Here is a 7,500-nt window from a genome sequence, read left to right as displayed (position 1 = left end):
CGCGAATTCATAGTATGGAAACTTACGTCTCTCGACGATGGGACGATCCACGCGAAGAGTTGTTACGTGCACGCGTATGGTGCGATTGCGTCGATTCGCTTTTCTGTACGGGGAGTAATAGAACGTTGAGTTGACTTATCGGGTCTTCGTTGGAATTACCGTCGCTGGCATTGTAAACTCCAGATGACCTTGTGATTCCTTCGTCGGGCACTGGTAAAGGGTGGCGATGATGCGTTCTATAATAGAAATACCCGTCGTAGCGTTTCTTCCGAGTCAACCCGCTCACGAAACTCTCTCTCGTCGTGGAATCCCCGCGTCGGAGAGTAAAACGCGAATTCATACTATGAAAACTTACGTCTCTCGACGATGGGACGATCCACGCGAAGAGTTGTTTACGTGCACGCGTATGGTGCGATTGCGTCGATTCGCTTTTCTGTACGGGGAGAAATAGAACGTTGAGTTGACTTATCGGGTCTTCGTTGGAATTACCGTCGCTGGCATTGTAAACTCCAGATGACCTTGTGATTCCTTCGTCGGGCACTGGTAAAGGGTGGCGATGATGCGTTCTATAATAGAAATACCCGTCGTAGCGTTTCTTCCGAGTCAACCCGCTCACGAAACTCTCTCTCTCGTCGTGGAATCCCCGCGTCGGAGAGTAAAACGCCGAAGGCTTACTATGAAACTTACGTCTCTCGACGATGGGACGATCCACGCGAAGAGTTGTTACGTGCACGCGTATGGTGCGATTGCGTCGATTCGCTTTTCTGTACGGGGAGTAATAGAACGTTGAGTTGACTTATCGGGTCTTCGTTGGAATTACCGTCGCTGGCATTGTAAACTCCAGATGACCTTGTGATTCCTTCGTCGGGCACTGGTAAAGGGTGGCGATGATTCGTTCTATAATAGAAATACCCGTCGTAGCGTTTCTTCCGAGTCAACCCGCTCACGAAACTCTCTCTCGTCGTGGAATCCCCGCGTCGGAGAGTAAAACGCGAATTCATAGTATGGAAACTTACGTCTCTCGACGATGGGACGATCCACGCGAAGAGTTGTTACGTGCACGCGTATGGTGCGATTGCGTCGATTCGCTTTTCTGTACGGGGAGCAATAGAACGTTGAGTTGACTTATCGGGTCTTCGTTGGAATTACCGTCGCTGGCATTGTAAACTCCAGATGACCTTGTGATTCCTTCGTAGGGCACTGGTAAAGGGTGGCGATGATTCGTTCTATAATAGAAATACCCGTCGTAGCGTTTCTTCCGAGTCAACCCGCTCACGAAACTCTCTCTCGTCGTGGAATCCCCGCGTCGGAGAGTAAAACGCGAATTCATACTATGAAAACTTACGTCTCTCGACGATGGGACGATCCACGCGAAGAGTTGTTTACGTGCACGCGTATGGTGCGATTGCGTCGATTCGCTTTTCTGTACGGGGAGAAATAGAACGTTGAGTTGACTTATCGGGTCTTCGTTGGAATTACCGTCGCTGGCATTGTAAACTCCAGATGACCTTGTGATTCCTTCGTCGGGCACTGGTAAAGGGTGGCGATGATGCGTTCTACAATAGAAATACCCGTCGTAGCGTTTCTTCCGAGTCAACCCGCTCACGAAACTCTCTCTCGTCGTGGAATCCCCGCGTCGGAGGGTAAAACGCGATATATAATAGTATATGCCAGTGGTTCGCGCGCGTCGTCTCTGAGATACGCGGTCGACAGAGTTCCGAAAACACGTGATGTGCCACGATTTCCGTGCGTCTTACATCTTTCGACGATGGGACGATCCACGCGAAGAGAACGTTCGTGCTTGCGTGAGGTGCAACAGCGTCGATTCGCTTTTCTGTACGGGGAGAAATAGAACGTTGAGTTGACTTATCGGGTCTTCGTTGGAATTACCGTCGCTGGCATTGTAAACTCCAGATGACCTTGTGATTCCTTCGTCGGGCACTGGTAAAGGGTGGCGATGATTCGTTCTATAATAGTAATACCCGTCGTAGCGTTTCGACCGATGTCACCCGCCACGAAAGTCTCTCTCGACGTGGAAACCCCGCGCCGAAGAGTAAACGCGAAGGCTTACCATACGAAAGAAAACGGTATTATACGCCTGTGGTATGTGCGTCTCGGCTCTGTGATACGCGATCGGCAGAGTTACAAAAAAACGTTGATGGGCCACGATTTCCGTGCGTCTTACATCTTTCGACGATGGGACGATCCACGCGAAGAGTAGTTACGTGCTCGCGCGAGGTGCGATAGCGTCGATTCGCTTTTCTGTACGGGGAGAAATAGAACGATGAGTTGACTTATCGGGTCTTCGTTGGAATTACCGTCGCTGGCATTGTAAACTCCAGATGACCTTGTGATTCCTTCGTCGGGCACTGGTAAAGGGTGGCGATGATTCGTTCTATAATAGAAATACCCGTCGTAGCGATTCGGCCGAGTCACCCGCCACGAAACTCTCTCTCGTCGTGGAATCCCCATGTCGGAGAGTAAAACGCGAAGGCTAACTATATAAGAAATATATAGTATTATTTATGCCTGTGGTTCTCCGTTTGCCCTACTCTCAGATACGCGACTCGGAGAGTTACGAATAATCGTGATGGACCACGATTTCTGTACGTCTTACATCTTTCGACGATGGGACGATCCACGCGAAGAGATCATTCCTGCTTGCGTGAGGTGCGATAGCGCCGATTCGCTTTTCTGTACGGGGAGAAATAGAACGATGAGTTGACTTATCGGGTCTTCGTTGGAATTACCGTCGCTGGCATTGTAAACTCCAGATGACCTTGTGATTCCTTCGTCGGGCACTGGTAAAGGGTGGCGATGATTCGTTCTATAATAGAAATACCCGTCGTAGCGATTCGGCCGTGTCACCCGCCACGAAAATCTCTCTCGTCGTGGAATCCCCGCGTCGTAGAGTAAACGCGAAGGCTTGCTATAGAAGACTATAGTTTATACGCCTGTGGTTCACCGGTTGCCTGCTCTCCGGGGTACGCGATCGCGCAGGAGTTACGGAAGAACTTGATGGGCCACGATCTCCAAGCGGCTATATCTTTCGACGATGGGACGATTCACGCGAAGAGAACGTTCGTGCATGCGTGAGGTGCGATAGCGTTGATTCGCTTGTCTGTACGGGGAGAAATAGAACGATGAGTTGACTTATCGGGTCTTCGTTGGAATTACCGTCGCTGGCATTGTAAACTCCAGATGACCTTGTGATTCCTTCGTCGGGCACTGGTAAAGGGTGGCGATGATTCGTTCTATAATAGAAATACCCGTCGTAGCGTTTCGACCGATGTCACCCGCCACGAAATTCTCTCTCGTCGTGGAATCCCCGCGTCGGAGAGTAACCGCCGAAGGCTTGCTATAGAAGACTATAGTTTATACGCCTGTGGTTCACCGGTTGCCGGCTCTCCGGGGCACGCGAAGGTTACGGAGGGACGTGAAGCGCCCGAGCAATGAAACGTCCGCAGGAGGAAACGAGCAACCGCCGAACATTGTTTCGCGACGTTTCCATAATGTATTGTCGTTTCGCTCGCATCCCGCTTCTTTCCCCTAGTTTCCTCGACGCGTAGTTTCGCAGCCTTAGTGGACGAATCATTCTCGATTCGAGGAAAGATATGCAGTGGGGCGTGCAATGAGCCCGCCAGAGACCACGATCTCCAATGCGTCTTTACATCTTTGGACGATGGGACGATCCACGCGAAGAGAACGTTCGTGCTTGCGCGAGGTGCATTAGCGTCGATTCGCTTTTCTGTACGGGGAGAAATAGAACGATGAGTTGACTTATCGGGTCTTCGTTGGAATTACCGTCGCTGGCATTGTAAACTCCAGATGACCTTGTGATTCCTTCGTCGGGCACTGGTAAAGGGTGGCGATGATTCGTTCTATAATAGAAATACCCGTCGTAGCGATTCGGCCGAGTCACCCGCCACGAAACTGTCTCTCTTTCGTCGTGGAAACCCCGCGTCGGAGAGTAAAACGCGCGAAGGCTGTGACTGTAACATATATATATATATATACACAGTATACAATGCCTGTGGTTTTTGCGCGTGTCGGCTCTTCGGTATACGCGATCGGCCAGAGTTACGGAGGGACGGTGAAGCGCACGAGAAATTGAAACGGCCGCACGATTGGAACCGAGCAACCGTCGAACATTGTTTCGCGACGTTTCCATAATGCGTTTTCGTTTCGCTCGCATACCGCTTCTTTTCCCCTAGTCTCTGAGACGCGTTTTCGAGCCGTTCTTCTACTATCGATTCTCGTAGAGAGAAGGGACCGGGTAGTCTGGAAGTGGAACCCGCATCTTGCGTGTACCGTACACGGAATTGAGAGGACCGGCCGTGAAGCTCGTTTTAAAGCCGTGCGTCTGACACCCAACTCTTGCGCGCCAATTTCGCGGCAAGAGATAATATGGGACGAATGACCGGCAAAGAGCCAGCTGTGAAGTCTGTTTTTTTAATCGAATCCGTGGACGTGTGTATGCCGTAGCGTCGCTCGTCGTGTTCGTTCATGGTCGTTCCGAGAGAAAGAACGAAAGCGGTAACGAAGGGACCGGCCGTGAAGCTCGTTTTAAAGCCGCGCGTCTGACACCCAACTCTTGCGCGCCAATTTCGCGGCAAGAGATAACATGGGACGAATGACCGGCAAAGAGCCAGCTGTGAAGTCTTTTTTCATTATTTGCTTTCAATCGATCGATCGGTACGATTCGTGCAACGTTTCGCGCGATGCGACGCGAAAACATGCGCGCAACAATAGATGCGTCTGATCGGAAGAACGCGAGGGTCGACTGCACGCGATGGATTCAGTATCGGGTAGGATACAAAATATATCCCCGTCGTTTCCACGCGTGCGAGTCTTCTGCGTCTTTCGCGGGTTTTTGAATGCACTATACGCCCGGAACGTCGAGAAATATATACATATTACTTGAACGTTTTTCGTCTCGAAAGGCTTCGGTGTCGTCTCCAAGGCGACGCCTGAATCTCCTTCGCGCGCTGGTCGGAGATTCAGGTATCAACTTTTATCTTCTCTTTGAAAGAAGAGAGATATTAGGTCGAACAAGTGAGAATAAAATTATATATGTGAAATATAAAATTTATACGATTACCCTGAACGGTGGATCACTTGGCTCGTGGGTCGATGAAGAACGCAGCTAATTGCGCGTCAACGTGTGAACTGCAGGACACATGAACATCGACATTTCGAACGCACATTGCGGTCCACGGATACAATTCCTGGACCACGCCTGGCTGAGGGTCGTTTACGTACCATACACTGCTTGCGTAGCTCTGTCAAATCCCCGCCGTCGTTCACCTCTTCGGATCGAACGTTTTTTTACCGAAGGGCGCAAAGAACGTCTCTGAGTCGGGTTAAGAGAAGGATGCTACGTACGAGCGAACGATGGGTGTCTCGTCGGCGTTTGTCGCGGACACGCGAAAATTCTGTGAATTTCACGGACAGTGTACGTTCTAGTTGTTGCAAAACGATCGGAATCGTTTGTATGGACTCGCGTGAGTGTTCGCGGCGTCGTGCGTCGTTCAATTACGACCGCCCGCGGATACCGCTCCACTGCGATATGGATCTGAGCGACAACTTTTTCGGCTGTTCGTGAGATGAACGGTTTCGTGTGTTTAGAAAAATTTTTTTTCCCGCGCTCCCGACGTCACCTGAAATGATGCGTCAGAGGTGAAAGAAAATATTAAGAAGTCGAGAGAGAGAGACTACACACGTTTTATTCATATTTTGTATACCGTGCGTGAGACGGATGTGCACGACACGTCGTATGTCGGTATATTACCGACTGGCCCCAGGGAGATTGTTTTCTTCCTCTCTTACGAATGAGATGTACGTTTCGGAGGATCGTCGTTACCGAAACACACGGCAAAACGAGACTTCTCGCAGCAGAACCTTTATACACAATACACATCGACTCTTTTTACCCCGAGAGAGAGAGAAAAGGTGTATTTCTTTTTTTTATTTTTCGAATTCGACGCACGAACGCTTTGACGACTGGAGAAAAACACGGTGTGTGTTAAAATCGTGCGGGACGAGCATGCGTATTCGTAACGGGTCGAATAGTTCTTATTCCCCGTCGTCGCGTGTCCTCGCTGGACCACCACCGTGCGCTTCCGCCACGTTCAGTTGAATTTCGAAATATATATATATAAAAAGAATCACCATATACTCTCTTTCGGGAGGTGTATTTTTATCGGTTTCTGCTATAGAGAAGAGACGGAGATCGTGTTGTGAGGTGTAACGTTTCTGTATCCCCGTTTCGGAGGATCGTCGTTATCGGCGGAACACACGTCAAAACGAGACTTCTCGCAGAACCTTTATACACAATACACATCGACTCTTTTACCCCGAGAGAGAGAAAAGGTGTTTTTCTTTTTTTTTTATTTTTCGAATTCGACGCACGAACGCTTTGACGACTGGAGAAAAACACGGTGTGTGTTAAAATCGTGCGGGACGAGCATGCGTATTCGTAACGGGTCGAATAGTTCTTATTCCCCGTCGTCGCGTGTCCTCGCTGGACCACCACCGTGCGCTTCCGCCACGTTCAGTTGTATTTCGAAATATATATATATATAAAAAGAATCACCATATACTCTCTTTCGGGAGGTGTATTTTTATCGGTTTCTGCTATAGAGAAGAGACGGACGATCGTGTGTGACACCACGTGGTAACGTTTCCGTATCCCCGTAAAATACGTTTATCTTTTCTCGTAGAAAAGAGAGAGGAAGAGGCAGGAGCTCCTCTTTGGCGAGGCTTTCGAACGTCGCGTCCCGTCCGCCGGAATATAATGATATAAATATATAACCGCCGCCGACTTTGTGCGAAAGCGTTGAAACGAACGCGTCGGTCGCCCCATGGTGTGTGTTTGTCGTGTCTTCTTTTCCTCTTCTGCACTTCTCTTCACTGTCGATCGCGAGACCGCGCGAGATCCGCTTCGGTCGTCCAGTCCCCGAAAATTCTTCTCGGACGGGCGTTAAAGTTAACCGGAGCGCGAGATCGTCTAGCGAGAGTCTTTTTCGCGATCGAGTAAAATGTGATAGAAGAAGGAGAAGAGTGTAAAAAGAGAATATAGACACGCGACGCAGCAGAGACCACTGGTGAGGCGCATAAGACGCGTTCGCGAACGATTTTTCGCGACGATACGGAGTCGCGCGTGTCGCGGTATATTTATCATTTATATACGTTATAATATGAATATTGTTGTGTTCGAACGCACTCTCCTCTAGACTTTGTTTTTTTTGCCTTTGAGCGATTTTTATGAAATTCGATTGAATTTTCATACAATTCACGTTCACGACGACCTCAGAGTAGGCGAGATTACCCGCTGAATTTAAGCATATTACTAAGCGGAGGAAAAGAAACTAACAAGGATTTCCTTAGTAGCTGCGAGCGAACAGGAATTAGCCCAGCACTGAATCCCGCGGTTCCGCCGTAGGGAAATGTAGTGTTCAGGAGGGTCCATTTATCCCGTGACGTCGAACCGCGTCCAAG

General features: G+C 49.5%; 2 non-coding genes across 2 annotated transcripts in view; both read left to right on the top strand.

The window, feature by feature from the left end:
* Positions 1-5,098: 5,098 nt before the first annotated feature.
* On the top strand, positions 5,099-5,253 carry LOC143176800 (5.8S ribosomal RNA). Its single transcript, XR_013001307.1, has one exon. It is a non-coding gene; the product is annotated as a 5.8S ribosomal RNA (ribosomal RNA).
* Positions 5,254-7,306: 2,053 nt separating this feature from the next.
* Positions 7,307-7,500, top strand: part of LOC143176802 (large subunit ribosomal RNA) — a 4,007-nt gene continuing 3,813 nt past the window's right edge. The window contains exon 1 of the ribosomal RNA XR_013001309.1: positions 7,307-7,500. This exon is cut by the window's right edge and continues 3,813 nt beyond it. This is a non-coding gene — a ribosomal RNA (large subunit ribosomal RNA).

This window comes from Nomia melanderi, unplaced genomic scaffold, assembly GCF_051020985.1.
Source record: "Nomia melanderi isolate GNS246 unplaced genomic scaffold, iyNomMela1 scaffold0864, whole genome shotgun sequence".
NCBI classification, from domain to species: domain Eukaryota; kingdom Metazoa; phylum Arthropoda; class Insecta; order Hymenoptera; family Halictidae; genus Nomia; species Nomia melanderi.
The sequence above is the reverse complement of the archived record's forward strand: the minus strand, read 5'-3'. Positions and strand labels throughout refer to the sequence as shown.